General features: G+C 36.1%; 1 protein-coding gene across 3 annotated transcripts in view; it reads left to right on the forward strand.

The window, feature by feature from the left end:
- The first annotated feature begins 18,216 nt into the window (after window positions 1-18,216).
- Window positions 18,217-18,633, forward strand: part of LOC126468704 (synaptosomal-associated protein 25) — a 411,734-nt gene continuing 411,317 nt past the window's right edge. For all 3 annotated transcript variants that reach the window (XM_050096572.1, XM_050096571.1, XM_050096573.1), the window contains exon 1: window positions 18,217-18,312. The gene's annotated coding sequence lies outside the window, so the exon portion shown is untranslated. The remainder of the gene's footprint in view (window positions 18,313-18,633) is intronic.

Raw genomic sequence — 18,633 nt, forward strand, 5'->3', positions numbered from 1 at the left:
CACTTACAGCCTGTGTAGGGCTTACTAGCGACAGACTCTCTATATCAGGACCGGTTTTATCACTGGTTTCTTCACCAGGCAAGCACAATTATGGCTTGTGTGTCACCCATGCTATTCACAGATGAGGAGCCAGCCACCAGGGCCAAGCGCATCTAGGCGCTTCAGTCGGAACCATGCACCTGCTACGGTCGCAGGTTCGAATCCTGCCTCGGGCATGGATGAGTGTGCTGTCCTTAGGTTAGTTAGATTAGATTAGATTTAGATTAGATTAATTATTCACTCCATAGACTCATAAAAGAGGGAATCCTCCTGGGTGTGGAACATGTCAGATAAACATATTACAAAAATGTAATTAGATAAACTTGAGTTTCATTAATTTTAATGACCCTCAGTCAATAAACAGTAAAATTATGTACATGAATTAAATTTAAACTTCTAATATTTACAGGTTTAATACCTATATCTGCTTTCATTAAATCCATCATTCAGACATTTACTAGTTTTTTGGCTATTACAACCAAGTATTGTCAAAAATTAAAGTAAATTATTCATTTCAGTGATCCTCAGTTAAGAACAGTCATATTATGTACAAGATTTAAATTAAACTTCCACTATTTAAAGACTTAAGACTTATATCTGCTTTCCATACATCCATCATTCACACAGTAGGTAGTTACTTGGCTGTTATAATCAAGTATTGTCAAAAATTAAAGTATAATACATTTTCATTAAAATGGTCTACTGCACTTGTTGAGAAACTCATGTATGGAATAGGAGTTGGCCACCAAAAATTCTTTTAAATTATGCTTAAATTGTGTCTTGTCTGAAATTTAACCCTTAATGGTTGCTGGTAACTTATTGAAAATATGCTTTGCTGAATACTGGACTCCTTTCCAGGTAAGAGTAAGTGATTTTAATCTTTATGTATATTGTTCTTATTCCTAGTATTGATTCTGTGTACTAAGCAGATAGTTGGAAAAAGAGATGTATTATTTACAACAAATTTCATTAAGGAATAAATATACTGAGAAGCTGTGGTTAATATGCCCATTTCTTTGAATAGGTTTCGACATCATGTTCTTGGATTTACACTACTCATTACTCTTATTATATGCTTCTGTACTCTAAAAATTTTTTCTCTGTTTGTGGAGTTACCCCAAAATAAGATACCATATGACATAATGGAGTGAAAATAAGCAAAATATGCCAGTTTTTTTATATTTATATCTCCTATGTCTGACATCATTCGCATTGCAGACACAGACTTGTTTAGGTGCTTTAGCAGTTCGTTAGTATGTTGCTCCCAACTGAATTTATTATCAAGTTGTAATCCCAAGAATTTTACACTCTCAACTTCTCCTATTTCCATGTCATCGTATTTTATATACACACCTGAAGGAAATTTCTTTGAAGTTCTGAACTGCATATAGTGGGTTTTTTCAAAGTTTAATGACAGTGAATTGGCTATGAACCACTTATTAATGTCAGTAAAATTTTGATTAGCTGCCCTTTCTAAATTTATATTTGATTTACTATTTATTGGAATGTTTGTATCATCTGCAAATAAGACAAACTTGGCATCTGGTAATATAACAGATGACAGGTCATTAATACACACAAGAAACAGTAGTGGACCTAGTATGGAAACTTGGGGAACACCACATGTAATTTCTTCCCAGTCAGATGTTGTCTGATTGCTTACTGCTGAAGTGTTACGTAATGACACCCTTTGCTTTCTATTAGTAAGATATGACTGAAACCACTTTGCAGCACTACCAGTGACGCCATAATATTTGAATTTACTCAAAAGAATGCTGTGATTCATATATTCAAACGCCTTTGACAGGTCACAGAATATTCCAGTTGCCTCTAATTTGTTGTCCAATGAATTAAGGGCATTTTTGCTGTAAGTTTAAGTAGTTCTAAGTCTAGGGGACTGATGACCTCAGATGTTAAGTCCCACAGTGCTTACTGCCATTTGAACCATTTTGAACCACAGATGAGGTCACCTTTATGCGAAGTGGTATCTTCAACTTTCATAACAGTCATCTGTGGGATAGTACACAAAACCCCCATAATATGGTGACAGCGAATCATCACTACTGGGCAACTGGAATTTGTGGACTGGGATAATTGGCGACCATCTTTTGGGACCAGTCTTCCTTCCACGTCGCTTAACAGGTTGGAACTATCGGCGTTTCTTGCAGGTGACTTCGCCTACTCTGCTGAAGAAGTGTCATTGATGATTCGAAGGGTTATGTGGCTGCTACATCATGGTGCCTCAGCCCACTTTGCCATTAATTTCTGGATGCATCTCAATCACATCTTCACTGGTCTATGAACCACATGAGGGGATCCATTTCCATGACCTGCTAGTTCACCAGATATCAGCCCGTGCAGTTTCTGGTTATGGGCCCATCCCAGAAGTATCGTGTATGCAGAGTCTACTCCAGATGTGGAGACAGTGGGGCAGCATATTCATGCTGCCTTTGACACTGTTGGGATGCAGCCTGGTCGATGTGAACATGTGAAATAGAATACACTACAGCACATACACACTTGTTGAGGCACCTGGAAACCATTTTCAATGCATACTATAACTGTGGCTGTGCAGTACAGCGTGTATTAGACCTCAATCTCTGTAACAATGAATGATTGAATAAATGGTTTCTCACATGGAAGCCATATATATCCAAACATAAAGTCATTAGACCGTTTTTGTTCTGTATCCTCTCTTCAGTCAGTCTCTAGAGTTTGTAAACGGTGGAAAAAATCACCCTGTATAATGGGAAAAGCTTTTAGTATTGTATTGTGCATTTTGGTTTAAACATTTCTGCAGCATAGCTTATCAGTGGATTAGATTTTTTTCGGAAGGGAACTACTGGTAAAATTGACTATATATGTAGATGATATTTAACTGTCGAGAGATCTTGGGAAAAATATATGGGCACCTTGAGGGAAAATTGGGAAAAAGACAAGACTAAGATGAATCACATTAAAATGTGAAAAATGTAGATTTTCTGAGAGACTATTAAAATTCCTTGATCACAGCATTACTCCGGGGTGAATTTTGTCTGATTAAAAAAAATCGTAGCCTTTGTAAAATTTCCAAAAACTAAAAACAAGAAGAAATTCAAGTCATTTTATGGGTTAAATGAATGTTGCGTGATTAGGGCCTCCCGCCTGGTAGACCATTCGCCGGGTGCAAAACTTTCGATTTGACGCCACTTCAGCGACTTGCATGTCGAATTTTATGGGTTAGTAGGATTCTGTGGAAAGTACATTAGAACCCAACCATTAAATGCATCCTATCTGAGTAACCTTTAAAAAAAAATACTACGTCCGCCTGGGATGAAGAATGATTTTGATGAAATTAAGAAACAGTTGTGTGATGGAAATATCTTTCATAGACCAGATTCACCTTTACCTTTTTGCTGAACAGCAGATAGTAGTGATACAAGATTAGGTGTGCATCTATTTCAAGAAAAAGAGGTTAATGGAGTAATAGGAAGTTATTCAATTTCATTCGCTAGTAGACTGCTGCAAAAGTGGGAAAAGAATCATATGATCGTAAAAAAGAACTTTTAGCAATAGTGTTCAGATTTAAGAAACTTAGGAATTATTTGCTTGGTCACAGAACTGAAATACACTAATATCACAGATCCCTATCATATATTCAAGAGTGTTAACTGTACCATGAAAGAATTGGCAGGTGAGCAATTTACTTGCAAAAATTTGACTACACAGTTGAGTATATTAAAGGAAAGGAAAACGTATCTGTAAACGCCTTACCTAGGTTACCAGTGGGGGTAGGGGGGATGAAGTTGGATTTGAGAATGGAAGACTGGAAAAGAATTTCAAAATTATGAACCTGAAAGCAGTAAAGGATGAAAAAGAAATTAGCAGAATTAGTAGTCAGTTCAGAGGGAATCAAACCCTGATGATTTTTGAAAACTTAGAAAAAGCTATCTGACAAAGAAGAGACATGAGAAAGTAGTATTTTACTATTAAGTTTATAGAGGTATTTTTTTAGACAAACTCCTGATAGTTGCAGATGGATAGCTAGCCAGACCATTATATCGACACACAAAATGGACATTGTGGTTGCTTCAAGCATATTCAAAAAATTCAGGAAAACATATATTTTCACGATGTTGCCAGAACATTCCGGATATTTCTTGATAATTGTGATGGTCAAAGTATAAAAGTTAGCAACCAAACGAGTTCAGGCTATTTCCAAACTGTAATATCCAATAAACAAATAGATTTAGTAGGCACTCTCTTTACTGGCAAATTGCCAACAGCTAAAGGTGGTTTTCAATGTACATTTGACACGATACATTTATTCTATAAATATAGGTTCGTTTCAGCAGTTGCCAGAGAACGCCAGACAGCAGGCTGTACAGCGCATGCACAGCTACAATGATGTAGACAGCCTGTGCTTGGTGCTTGCTCTGCTCATAGGCTTTTCGTCGCATTTCTGTGTAGAAATTCGTGCATGTTTGGGAATCACATGACAATGTGCAGTTCTGCAACATGTTGTTGAGAGGACCTAGGGAGTTGTACCTGGAGCAATTTTTTACCAATTCTACCCAGACAAGGAATGCAAATAAGGATTATTCACTTCAAAACTAGACTCTACAACTGAATGTACCATAACATTTTGCTGTGTGTTGACTTTGAGAGATTTTGTTTTAAATTCATACTCTGCAATATTGTTATGTATCATTTCCAATCAGGTTTACATCTACACAGCACTGCAAAAAGCTGGTAAGAAGGGATTCAAATTTCTTGCAAAAAAAGAAAAAGAAACAGTTCCTTGTGTAGCTTACACGAGACTGAAGGACAATAAATTTCAAGGCTATTTCAAAATGTGTAAAAAATTAACAAGGTTGTCTGTGAGGCAAAGAAACTGTACAACTAACAGTTTATATTCTACTCTAAGAATAAATATAAAGCTATATGCGGAGTTAAAACGATAAAACACGGTATGCTGCCAGTCTACAATTTAGCATAGAATGGCATTCTATAAATTTAAGATGTAAACACAAATTAAGAAATAACTTTGGGCCTAGAGGAAATACAAGACAAGTGTCTTGTGGTCGAAAAACACTGTGCTTCATGGAAGGAAGATTTGTAAAATTCTGCTACAGCTGTCAATATATTTGAAACAAAATATTTAGTTCAAAACTACTGACCAAATTTGTCTGCTTAGTCAGCTTCAAACCTGTTACCGCCAATACTGCGGAACATAACACTTCGTTTCAAATAAACTAACTGCCTCAGGCGAAAAAATTAATAGAAGCAAATTCCTCCACAAAACTGACAGAAATAGCTTCATTAAGACATTAATGGTTGATTGCTAATAAAGTGGAAATAATATAAAATCAGAAACTTGAAACTACTAACTTATTTTAGTCTTTCATGATTATGAGAATGTATATTCATTCACTTGATGTCTCTCGGTCACAGAAATCTGTTTTGTTTTCGTTTGATGTGGGAGCTGTAAACAAAGAGAGACCAGCAATATCACGAAGCATACACATGGGTCACATGGAGAATGACCCTCCACTATAACTCAGCTTGCTCTGTCCACGCACGAATCTGGTAGCTTTTTCAGGGTAGTATCTGGCTACTTGCTACTACTGCTCATACGGCAAACAGCCACGTTTCAAGTATCCAGAAGCCAAAGAAGGCACTGCTCATACACGAATTCGGCTCTGCACATGTGCACAAGCCCACTGGCAGCTGCTGAAATGAACCTTACGTAAATTTACTCTTTGAAGAAAGTAACTGCAAGAAAATCACTTCTAAAAGCACACAGGACTATTTTCACATAGCAGGCTTACCTAAAGCAATTTTATCTGTCAATGGAAGTCAGTTAACGTCAAAAGTATCAAAGGAATTTATCGAAGACTACAACATACAACACATACTTATTTCCTCTTACCCTTCAAGTTGTAACATGATCAGACAATACATGAGAGAAGTAAATGGATTACATAGAACCTATTGCAACAAGGATCATTCAGATCTGTTAGAACATATCAGCAGCTTTTAGGATGTACTGAATAGCTTACAACATACCACAAATGGATTCTCACCACACGAAAATTTATATAACAAGAAACCAATTTTCTCATTAGCAAACTAACTGAATTCCCAGCACACAAAAGTATATCTGCCACTGAGAGATAGGATATTTTAAGAGAAACTATGAATCAGTATTACAACAAGAGAAAACAGACACATGATAGGAAAATAAAACACACACAATTTAATTTTGCAGATTTAGTTCAAGTAAAAAGTTACAAAAATCAAATGTGTTAAATAGTGACTTCAAGAATTTTTTCATATTTACATAGGACATTTTAAAATTTATGAAAGCCCACACCATAATACTTAGAGGCTCATTTACCCAAAATTCAAGAACTGTATGGTCTAGGAATTTTAACACAATTAAAACCATACAGACATTCTGACTAAGTTGATACCTTTTACACACCAATTATTTTATTTGATAATTTTTCCATACCAGTTTGGAATTTTCTCCAGTCACATTTGAAGATTATTATACTCAGGGGGTACAAGCTTTTTATGCATTTTGCATGTGGCAAACGCTATGTTATATTTTCTTCAAGATAAACTCAGTTTCTGATGTCACATTCCTCTCTTTTCCTATTCTTTAATCACTTTCTGTAGACACACAATGAAACATGTATTCATAGGTATATGGTTCACATACATACACAGTTTCATCATACACATACCTATTTGAAACTTCTAACATTCATTTTGCACATATGCTGTCAACCGGCTTATTCTACCAAAATTTGTATTATGTTAGATGTGAACTGCATGCATGCTGCATGTGTCATGGATGAAAACTATCCCTGATGTTCACTCCTTTAGATGTGAGGGAACTGAGTATAAATCATCTATACCCACATATCTGAATTGCTGGTAAACTATTTGCAATACCTGTTGTTCACAAGCTTATCATTATATTACATGCATGACTGAACGAATTTCTTACTATATTGCTTACTGCTCAGACTAGCCTCTGTAAGCCAACACTTGTAGCCTTACTTATCAATACACACTAAAGTACCAAATAAACTCGTACAGACATGTGTATTCAAAGATACATAAATAGATAGAATACGGCACTGCGGTCACCAACGCCCATGTAAGACAAATAGTGTCTGGTGCAGTTGTTGGATATGTTACTGCTGCTGCAGTGGCAGGTTATCAAGATTTAAATGAGTTTGAATGTGTTGTTATAGTCAGCACACGAGCAATGGGACACAGCATCTCTGAGGTAGCGATGAAATGGGGATTTTCCCATACAACCATTTTGCGAATGTACTGTGAATTTCAGCAGTCCGGTAAAACATCATATCTCTGTGAACACTGTGGCTGGATAAAGATCCAGCAAGAACGGTACCAAAGACAACTGAAGAGACAGAAGTGCAACCCTTCTGCACATTGCTGGAGATTTCAGTGCTGGGCAATCAACAAGTGTCAGCATGCAAACCAATCAATGAAGCATTATCAAAATGGGCTTTCAGAGCCAAAGGCCCATTCATGTACCCTTGATGAGTGCACAACACAAAGTTTTATGCCTCGCCTGGGCCCATCAAGGCCAACATACGATTGTTGATGAATGTTGCCTGGTCGGACGAGTCTCGTTTCAAATTTTATCGATTGGATGGACATATACAGGTATGTAGACAACCTCATGAATCCATGGACCCTGCATGTCAGCAAGGGACTGTTCAAGCCTCTGTAGGCTCTGTAATGGTGTGGGGCATGTGCAACTGGATTGATATGGGACCCCAGGTACGTCTAGAGTACGACTCTGACAGGAGACATGTACATAAGCATCCTGTCTGATCGCCTGCATCCAATCATGTTCATTGTGCATTCTGACGGACTTGGGCAATTCCAGCAGGACAATGCGACACCCCACACGTCCAGAATTGCTACAGAGTGGCTCCAGAAACGCTCTTCTGAGTTTAAACACTTCCGCTGGCCATCAGACTTCCCAGACATGAACATCATTGAGCATATCTGGGATGCCTCGCAACGTGCTGTTCAGAAGAGAACTCCACCCCTAATACTCTTATGGGTTTATGGATAACCCTGCAAGACCCATGGTGTCAGTTCCCTCAGAACTACTTCAGACATTAGTCGAATCCATGCCATGTCATGTTCCATACTTCTGTGTTCTCACGAGAGCCCTTCATGATATTAGCCAGGTGTACCAGATTCTTTGTTTCTTCAGTGTATTACATGCACGACAAATCGAATTCTCTACCACGTTTCTTATTGCTCGCATTTGCCTCTATAAATCAATACTTGTCACCTTGCTCATCAACACATTACGCACGATTGCATGGGTTCTTTACTACATTGCTTATTGCTAATACTGGCCTCTATGAACCGACACTTCTTGCTTTGTTTATCAATATATCACACCCTTGATTGAATGAATTCTTTAATGCATTGCTTATTGATAGCACTTGCTTCTACACACCACCATTTGTTGTCTTGCTTATCAATGCATTACACATATGATTGAATGAATTCTTCACTGGCTATGGCTCATACTTGCCTCTATAAACCAATACTTGTCACCCAGCTTATCATTATACTACGCATGTAACTGAATGATTTCTTACCTCTATACACCAACTCTTCTTGCCTTGCTTTTCACTATATTACTTATACGATTGGTTGGCTTCTTTACTACATTGCTTATTGCTAACACTGGCCTCTATAAACCAACACTGTCGCCACACTTATCAAAATTTTACACACATGATAAAGTGAATACTTCACTACTTGCTAATGGCTTACACTTGCCTGCATAAAACAACACATGTAGTTTCACTAATCATCAAATAATTTACTACACACCTCGTTATATGAATTCAGTAGCAGTTTTGTTAATAGCCACATACTTCTGAGAACTTACTCAAGTCAACATACTAGCTTGGTTAGACCTACATTTGTCAATTGGAATTCCTCTTACAAACATACATCTGTGGCTTCACGTAACATCAATCCATTAATTACACATTTACGTAAACCTAAATTTACCAAGATACTGAGATATATACTTGAATTATATAAATTTACACTGATATGGAATATCTATTACCTGCATGAATATATAATTGAGCTTTTATCACAATTAATCCATGCAAGAATTTATTAATGTTCACATCTTTTATATATTACATACAAGTATCACAAACATACACAAATATACATCCAATTCTAGGAGATCGAAATATATTACTTATTACTGTGTTGGGACAGTTTTCTGCCATATTACTTGAGTATATACATTAATGTCTAAGCAACTGTCAATAGATGAAACATAAACTGAAATGTAATTTTTTTCTTACTATGATCAGCTACAAAGGTTTGATAATACTGAAGTTCAGAGTAACAATTTCCTGAAGTCATGTGTTTTACTTACCTTATGTCATGTACTTTGTAACATTGATGACACATTTGATTGTCAAAAAGAAGAAATTTTGTACTAATAATTATGTGATGTGATAGATGTAACCATACATATTTTATTAACACTATAATTATTATTATAGCTTGAGAAGTTTTTGATGTCATGAGGGCCAGAAGAATTATTACACATACACACATATACGTTCATGTTTCGTTATGCAGACGTAAGGGATTTGATAAAAAATTATTTGTTACATTGCACTTAAAAATATTTCTTGTCTGAGGTGCAGGTATACTATGAAGTCTAATTTTTATGAGTTTTTGTTGCATAATACAAACTTGACTGAAACATGTCGCTACAGATCTCCATTTCTTATTGCACCTGGTGAGTGTAGAAACACTAAGTAGAAGCGGTAAAACCTTAAGAATTATGTGTACTGAAAGAAGTAAAGTTTCATTTGAATTTAGCTAAAAAAATTGACTAAGCAACAACATCACTTTTGAAATAAGAAAATATTAAAATGTAAAGAAAAACCTTATCTGTTACAATATGTACATACTTAGTTTAGTAGCTGGAATTGGGAATATATATATATATATATATATATATATATATATATATATATATATATATATATATATATATATGTGTGTGTGTGTGTGTGTGTGTGTGTGTGTGTGTGTGTGTTTTTATTTTGTTTGTAAGCCATATTTTTTAAATCAGAAATAACCTTCACAAATGACTAAACTAATGATTTAGACACTTTATTTGCAGGAGGCTTGATTAGTGTGATATAAAAACGTATGCAATTTTTGAAGCTTAGTTAAACTTGGGACAGTGAAAGATTACTATTAGTATGCACTGTGCTATCAACGGTGGCAAAATGCGGACAGAGTAAAATTATAGCAAGTAGCATCACCCTGCCTGCATCTTGAGCAAGCAAAAACATGAAACGAAAAATGAAAGGCACAAACTGTGAGTAAAACACTTCTATACGGAAGCATGTTGCAAATAATCAGAGACTAAAGTCATATTTAGAATTTTGTCTCTCCCTCCTCAGACTTCAAAGACAAAAAAAGGCATTCTTTAGCAGCATACATTGAACTGCCTCTGATATCTATATGTAAACAACAATTACTTGTCTTATATTATGCAAACTACATTACTATAAATAATTTGTTTTTTTCTTTTTTCCATAAGTACTGGTAGTATTTACTTGGTATTAAAAAGTACAACTGCTGTAATGCTTAATGTTTTGTATACCTATGTGTTTAACAATTTTGCTTCAATTTAGAAACATACAAACCACTTTCTTTCAAACAGCAAAGTTTCACAGAAAAGTTTATGCCAATAATACTCTGATTATGTAAAATTTGTATTGACTTTTCACTTGTAAATTATAAAAAATGTGTAAAACTGTACCCACCTACTGTTACTTGAAACTTGCTTCAAAAGCTTTGCCCAGCCTTTCCCTCTACAAAACTTTTGTGGTGGGGGGGGGGGGGTGCGAGAGCACATAACAGCTAGGACCTTATTGCTTCTTTTAAGTCTGTCACTAGCGGTTTCTCACTCATATTAATTAACTGAACACCTAACAGCTTGTCAACAACAATCATAAGTATAGCTAAATATGGGCAACTTCTGTAATACTATATTTTGGGATCTGTGACCATAAAATAAACCCACACAGTGTATTCCTTATGTCTCACGTAGATACTGCAATTTGTAGGAATGCTTAAAACCATTCTGTTCTCTTAAAATTGCTAAAATTCTTCTACCATCATTGTTGATAACAAATTTAAAAGAGAAGTGATTTGAAAATAAATACAGCCACTAAAATACAGTTATAATCATTATTGATGATAATGATGATAATCATTATTGATGACAAAGAACAGAATATAGTTAGACAATGAGTGTAACTATGTAATTACAAATCATGGCCCTGTCTGCTGAATTCAGTTTTGAAAAGATTGTTTTACTGACATTAAGTACATTTTTATTAAAGCAAGGAACATTCTAGGAAGAATTTATAGCCTATAGTTTACGAATAATTGAGCAGAAAGTAATATTTGTTGTTATATTTACATACCTGACTGTTTTCATTGTGAATGAGATCACTCTGTAACGAAATTCGTATGTTATATAATTTCATTTTATGGTTCCTTCAATGTTATTTATCATACTGTTATCTGTAAACAATCATTTTAATTCCTTAATTTCCTGTTTTTAACAATCACATCATTGTAGGAAACTGTATATAAGGCCCATGTTGAACTATTGTTGTGTACCCAGCTTTGCTTGTTTTGTTGATGAGACACCTACATTGATCAATTCAGTAAACATGTAATAAATAACATGTAACAAATAACAGAATCTTCCATCAGTTCTTGGTAGAACAACATTACAATAACTGAAAAGCACCAGTTTGCTTTTGTTCTGTAATCTTACTTTTACTGTGTACACCGGTTTTCGGCTTACAAGGCATCTTCAGACATGTAATAAATAAGTAAGATTGTAGAACAAAAGCAAACTGGTGCTTTTCATTTATTGTAATGTTGTTCTACCAAGAACTGATGGAAGGTTCTGTTAACAGTAAATATGTATTCAGTTCTGAAAGGCACACACTGTGCCAACTTTGTTCAGTTGTACCTTTAAATAAATAAGATAGAAACTCAAAAAAACCATGTGGCAAGAATTAATATGGGCACTACAACCCACTTGGTCAGTGTCTGTAACACCAGGACTCCTGTTGATTCTAGTTTTCTACAGCAATAGCAGCAAGATCAACTTTTCGAAGCAGGTAACACAGGTTATGTATTTGATCCCAGACAAAGAACTTTTAATGGGAAATTTATCAAATACAAAACATTGCTTTAAGAGGATACATGAATGATGGTGATTTAGAATCGGAAATTTCTCCTCGAGAAGGCGACTTTAGAGCTTTATTTAAGTTCCGAAAAGGTGCTTGAGATGAGATACTAGTGAACCACATGATAACATGTTGTAAAATGCATTCATCATTAGAAAAAATCAACTCAAAATGAATTAACTTAGAGCAGTGGGCAATTAATAATAGAAATGGTAGTGACAAAAATTTTTAAATGTCAATATTTTTCTATTATTTTGTTTGTAATCGCTAATTCGATGCAGATATGAATGAAAACAATGATGAGTTCCTTAAGTTTGTCCTGATTGTGAATCTCGGTGGTGAAAATATAGCTCACAATATACTGCAGTAATCAGAACAGCTGAACCTAGACATTTCACTGTACTGGGGACAAGCATATGATGAAGGGGCCAATATGTGAGATAAAATAAAAGGTATCTCCATGAGTCAGCTGGAAGAATGCATATTTTAAAAAAAGAAATCAAAACTCATATGCCCTTCGAAAAACTAAATATATTAAAAACTGTGTGAGAGAAAGTGAATGGAAAGAGATGATTTGACTCAGACATTTTTAGACATTTTCCAATGTCTCTCTCTAAGTTTACAAAAATGGCTGTTAATGGAGACAAATGTGATACACCTGCTTTCTCTCTGCTCCATGCTATAACCTTGTCGGAATTTGATATGAGGCTTGTTGTCCTCACTTACGTTTTGGGAATAACCTTCTCTTTATCTCGATCGTTACAGGCCATTGAAATCGATGTAGTTTGTGCAATGGAAATTGTCAACCATAAAAAGCCTCCAAAACGGACGAGAAATTCCATAGATGAATTTAAAATAATTTTCGTTATGGCAGAAAGCCTAGCAGATGAGACTGGCACAGAAAACAGTCTGCACGCTAGCAAACAGTCAAACCAACGGAGAAAACCATCAGACTCGATTTTCAGACACATTCTATGGAAGTGTACAACTGTCTATTGGAGTTTATACCTTGTCTCGATCATTTGTTAAATGGTATGTCACTGTAATTCCCTACAACTCAGCTACAAAGAATTGGACAGCTACAAAAATAGCTGTCGCAGATCATTAGTGATAAAGGATATAGAGCTTGTTTTGCAAAGTGTTGAAGCATACAAACACGATGTCTATCGTTTTGTACTTTAGAAGGGAGAAATACAAAATTGACAACAAATGGACGAAAATATGCCAAAGTCTCCAAGAGAGGCCTATAAGTGGGCAATGGTGCTATCGAAAATTAGAATCTTGATGCAGTTGCTGTACACGTTTCGTGTAATAATCAGCACTGCAGAGAGATCTTTCTCAACCTCTCACCACCTGAAAACATTTCTTTGAAGCAGGATGACAGAAGATCGTTTAAAGGGACTGGTACTCATGTAAATCCTCCAAGGTATTGCATCAACGATGAAATCTGAGTAAGTGTAGGATATCTTCTGCAAGAAACTTTCATTGCATCACATGTAATAATGATAGTAATAAAATTATACTTCTAATATGTTTATAACTGTAATAAAATTAATTTCAAAAGTGTTTTTTTGTGTGCGTTTATTTTAAAATTACTCTTACAAAGCTTATAAGGACATGTTCACTCTTCTGATCCGTGTACTCAACACCTCTCCTAAAAAATTCTGTATCCATCCGTGGGTGTGGTAGCTTGTTTGATTCGTCATTAATGGCAGTAACTGATTATACATACTAGAATTTCTCTCGTTAATGACCCAAATCTTTAAGGATTGAGAGTTGTCCTCTGTCAACAAGTTCCTTTTCTTTGTCAGTCATCAAATTTTCTACTTCGACGCAAATCTTTAAGGATTGAGAGTTATCCTTGGTCAACAATTTTCTTTTCTTTGTCAGTCATCAACTTTTCTACCTCATTGACATAAGTTCTGTGTTGTATTACAAATTTTTGTGCCAGTGTGGTATCACTGTCAAACATTCATACATCTGAATGGTCATTTAATTCCTCTATATCTGTACTAACACACTTTTAAAAGGCTTTATGATCTGACCTCCTCTGACAGTTTTTTTATCTTGTCAGGAAGATCTTCGCAAACTTTTTGCAGTTCAGAGAGTTCTGCCTGAATGTTTGTAAAGGCTTTTCCTAGTTCATGGTGAACACTTTGCAAATGATTTCGTTTCGTTGTTAGCTTATCTAACCTAGTTGTGGTGTTCTTTTGTTCTTCTAATATTTGCTTGCATTTTTGTTCGGAGTTTTGATCAAAATCTGTGAATAGTTTGGTCAAGATTTGTAAATTTTTGATAGAATTTTTGGAACATATCCTTTAGAAATTGTATCAACCTATTCATGCTGTTCATATCAGCTGAAACTATGTTGCCTAATGTTTGTGATGCTGCTCCACTAATAAACATTTTCTGTTCACAAGACACTTAACTATCTGCAATTTCCTCTCATCCCACAACATCCCTTTCATAGCTGCTCAAGGAAAAAATACTGTTGGGTGGTAATTCGTCCACTGTCTGCATTGAAATATTGCTTAGCAAAATTCTATGATTTAGAGTTTCTGTTAAATCCATATTGTGACTGCCATTAATGACATCATCATTTTGATGATGTACGTATCAATTGTCTGCATTGGCATATCCACATTTACTACTTCCTGAGTCTGGTTGTCTAAAATATTTACATTATCTTGTTGATCTTTTGCTTGATCCATATTTAATGGCTAAATAGATATACACACTTGAAAATATTACAGTGAGTCATAATTTTTCTCTATACATTGAAAAATTTCTTAGCATTTAATTTACATACAACGAGATGGCTGCTACTTTTTATTACAATGTTTCATATAGCACAAGACTGCTAACACAGAATACTACTCTAATGAACGCTGTGAATAGAAAAACTGCACAGAAAAAGCCTGTTGTTGTTGGATCTAACTGCATATCATTTGACTAACAAGAGGCCAATCAATAACCTTTCATTTTATCTTAATTGGTGGTGTGGTATTCATTTGTCATTTCAAATATACTTTATATTACACTTTTGCTAAAACCTTGTTTCCTGTCACTTCTCTTCTATCATGTATTGTTTTCTTTATTTTACTCCACCTCTCTTTTTATTGTTTAACTGGAGAGAAAATTTACATCCATTATTATATGAATAATAATCTTAACCAAAAAGGTATAGTTATGGGACTATTGTTACAGGCACAGTCGCTGTAAGGCGCCAATATACGATATATTAATAAAAAATAATATTATATCATATGACAAACTCACAAAGGATAAAATGTAGATACACAAATAAGTGAATAAACATGAATGTTGTTAGTTTGCATATTGCTAAGGTCTGCACAATAATTCTTGACACACCCATTTAGTCTAGCATTAATAAATATTGTTAATCAGTATTATTTTCAACAGTTTTTTCCATGTAGCCATAACGAAGGCGAATCAGACATTATATGAAATTTTTTTGTATGTCATCAATTTATTATACAGGGTGTGAAGCGAAATTCGCGCACTGGGGCTTCGCAGAGCGACTCCTCACATGCCAGTGATAAAAAAAAGTGTGTCACAAAAATTCGTCCGACTAGCAAATCCGGCATAAAAAGGATGTTAAAGACTGGCAATCTGGCAATACTGTACCCACATGTAAAGTAACTAGCTCTGTTAACACATAGAATTGCACTGTAGAGTTGGTGCAGTGAATAGAGTTTTGGGTTAGCATGCAGGATGTCGACGGTTCGATCCTGGGTTAAAGAACACATTTTTTTATTTGGTAAATGTAGCCCAATCTTAATCGTCAACAGCGGTTGCAGCAGGTCATCTGGAAAACATTTGTACCTACATACAACAACCGTAGATATGGAACATCGATCAGCTTTGAAAGATGCCTTTTCCACTTAGTGGGTTCGAATTTATTTGCACCACTTCCTCCAATAGAAGCGAAACCTGTTTTCTTTGTACCCTCCACTAATGGTCACATAGATTAGTAGGTTGGTTGGTTGTTTGGGGAAGGAGACCAGACAGTGCGGTCATCGGTCTCATCGGATTAGGGAAGGAAGTTGGCCGTGCCCTTTCAGAGGAGCCATCCCGGCATTTGCCTGGAATGATTTAGGGAAATCAAGGAAAACCTAAATCAGGATGGCCGGACGCGGGATTGAACCGTCGTCCTCCCGAGTGCGAGTCCAGTGTCTAACCACTGCGCCACCTCACTCGGTACATGGATTAGTACCAGCTATTATTCTTTCCTCGTTCAGGTACATTACATTTCATCAGAACATTATGTTACCAGTAGGACTAGCAACATGCTTTGCAAGCAATGTCCAAACTCGGTTACTATTTGTATGTGTTATCACTATGGTACCATTAATTGTTTCAACTATCTATTCCTTATTTGTCTAAGCACATATTTGTTGTGATCAGCATTACAAAATGTTGTAAATTTAGGGCACATGTGAGATAAGAAAAGGTGTATATTACAGTATGAAATTTCAGAATGAAATTAGCAAATAAAAAAATGCACCCCAACCCAGACCAGAACTCTCGACCTCCTGCATCCTAACCCAAAACTCTATTCACTGCACCAACTGTGTAGCGCAATTAAGTTGTGCTGTCAGAGGTAGTTACCATACATGTTGTTACAGTGTTGCCAGATTGCCACTCCTTAACGTCCTTTTTCTGCCGGATATACTCGCCAGACGTGTGTGTGTGTGTGTGGAAACGCCTATGAAGCTAATATGTTTAGCACACAATACAGTTATTTTCACCAATAAATACGTATTTTCTCATCCACTACTCCAGAATAATTTTTTTCTTTAGAAAATTTTTGTGGTCTACTAGTAACATACTTCTGTCCTGAGGTTTATTAGAATTTCTGAGTGAAGTATAAAGAACTGCCTCTGTTTCTGAGAATTTTTTGATATCCTACTGTCTCCTGCAATCACTCAGATTGGTACTTTTTGACTTTCATCATGGTTTTATGTCATTCATAAACAGTCTCTTGTTTACCAAAACTATATTGAGGCAATTCAAGGGGTTGTTGTTCTGTTAAGGTTTTGAATACAATATGTAATGTTTTTGTGTCCACAGCTTGTGATCTAGCGATTAGCGTCGCTGCTTCTAGTTCATGGGGTCTCTGGTAAGATCCCCAGTGGGGGTCTCAGTCATCAGTGTCATACGACCATTTCATTCCTGGTCCAGTCGGGAACTTTCTTCGCTCGCGGACTGGATGGCTGCGTTGTGCTAATCATATCACCTCCTCTTCATTTATGCACACCTCACCAAAGTGACATCAAGTAGAAAGACGTGCACCAGGCGGCCAAACAACCATTGATGGCATCTCCGGGCCAGTAATGGAATACAGTAATTTTATTTGAATTGCTTTTGTACTTTCTTTACTATTGTATGCATTTCATCCATTCCATGAGTGAACCCTACCACCGGACGCGATTTGTGGAAAAAGAATGAATACTTTGGAAATTAAATTCGTAATTTCAAGTTTGTGGTCTGCAGAATATAAGTACAGTAGCCAACTATAGTACTATTGTCGTCTCCGAGAGTACGTCCGCAGCTCGTTGTCTTGCAGCTAGCATTGCTACCTCTAGATCACTGCTTCCCGAGTTCGATTCCCAGGTGGGTTGGGGATTTTCTCTTCCTGGGAACTGAGTGTTAGTTGTCCTCATCATCCATGAAAGTGGGTAGATTGGACTGTATATAGATCGGGAATGTGTAAGAACGCTGATGACCGACCAGTTGAGCGCCGCACAAACCAAACATCATCCTCCGAGAGTACCGAGTATTGCCACATGCGGCCTCGGCATCAGACTGCTTTTGTTTGTTGAGTTCGTATGTAATATCTTTGGTTATTTCCCAGCGTTTTTATCTCTGCTCATCAGCTGCGCTGCTGTTTAGTTGTCGGCGTATTTGGGTGTGCAGCTGTCAAGGAGGACGGAAGGAGGTGAGTTATGTATACAGTGTTTTTTTAGTAGTTCATACTGTTGTGACAAAACAAATGATGAATTTTGTGTGTTGTGTAGAGCAATCATATCGCTTTCCTTCCTTTAGATGACTTAAGTTATGATGTCACAGTTGCATTGACAGTGCTTTAGTTCCTGGATGAATGTACTGTAACTCTCAATTTCTCTCGGTAGAATGACTTACATGTGTAGAGCTAAAATGCAAGAACCAGGACCTAGTGCGATTGTTTTAGTGATATCGACATTAAAAATGTGTTGATAATGACAGATTTCGAGGGTCAGGTGGTATGTTTTGGAGAAGT

The sequence above is a fragment of the Schistocerca serialis genome, chromosome 1 (genome assembly GCF_023864345.2).
Source record: "Schistocerca serialis cubense isolate TAMUIC-IGC-003099 chromosome 1, iqSchSeri2.2, whole genome shotgun sequence".
Classification (NCBI taxonomy): domain Eukaryota; kingdom Metazoa; phylum Arthropoda; class Insecta; order Orthoptera; family Acrididae; genus Schistocerca; species Schistocerca serialis.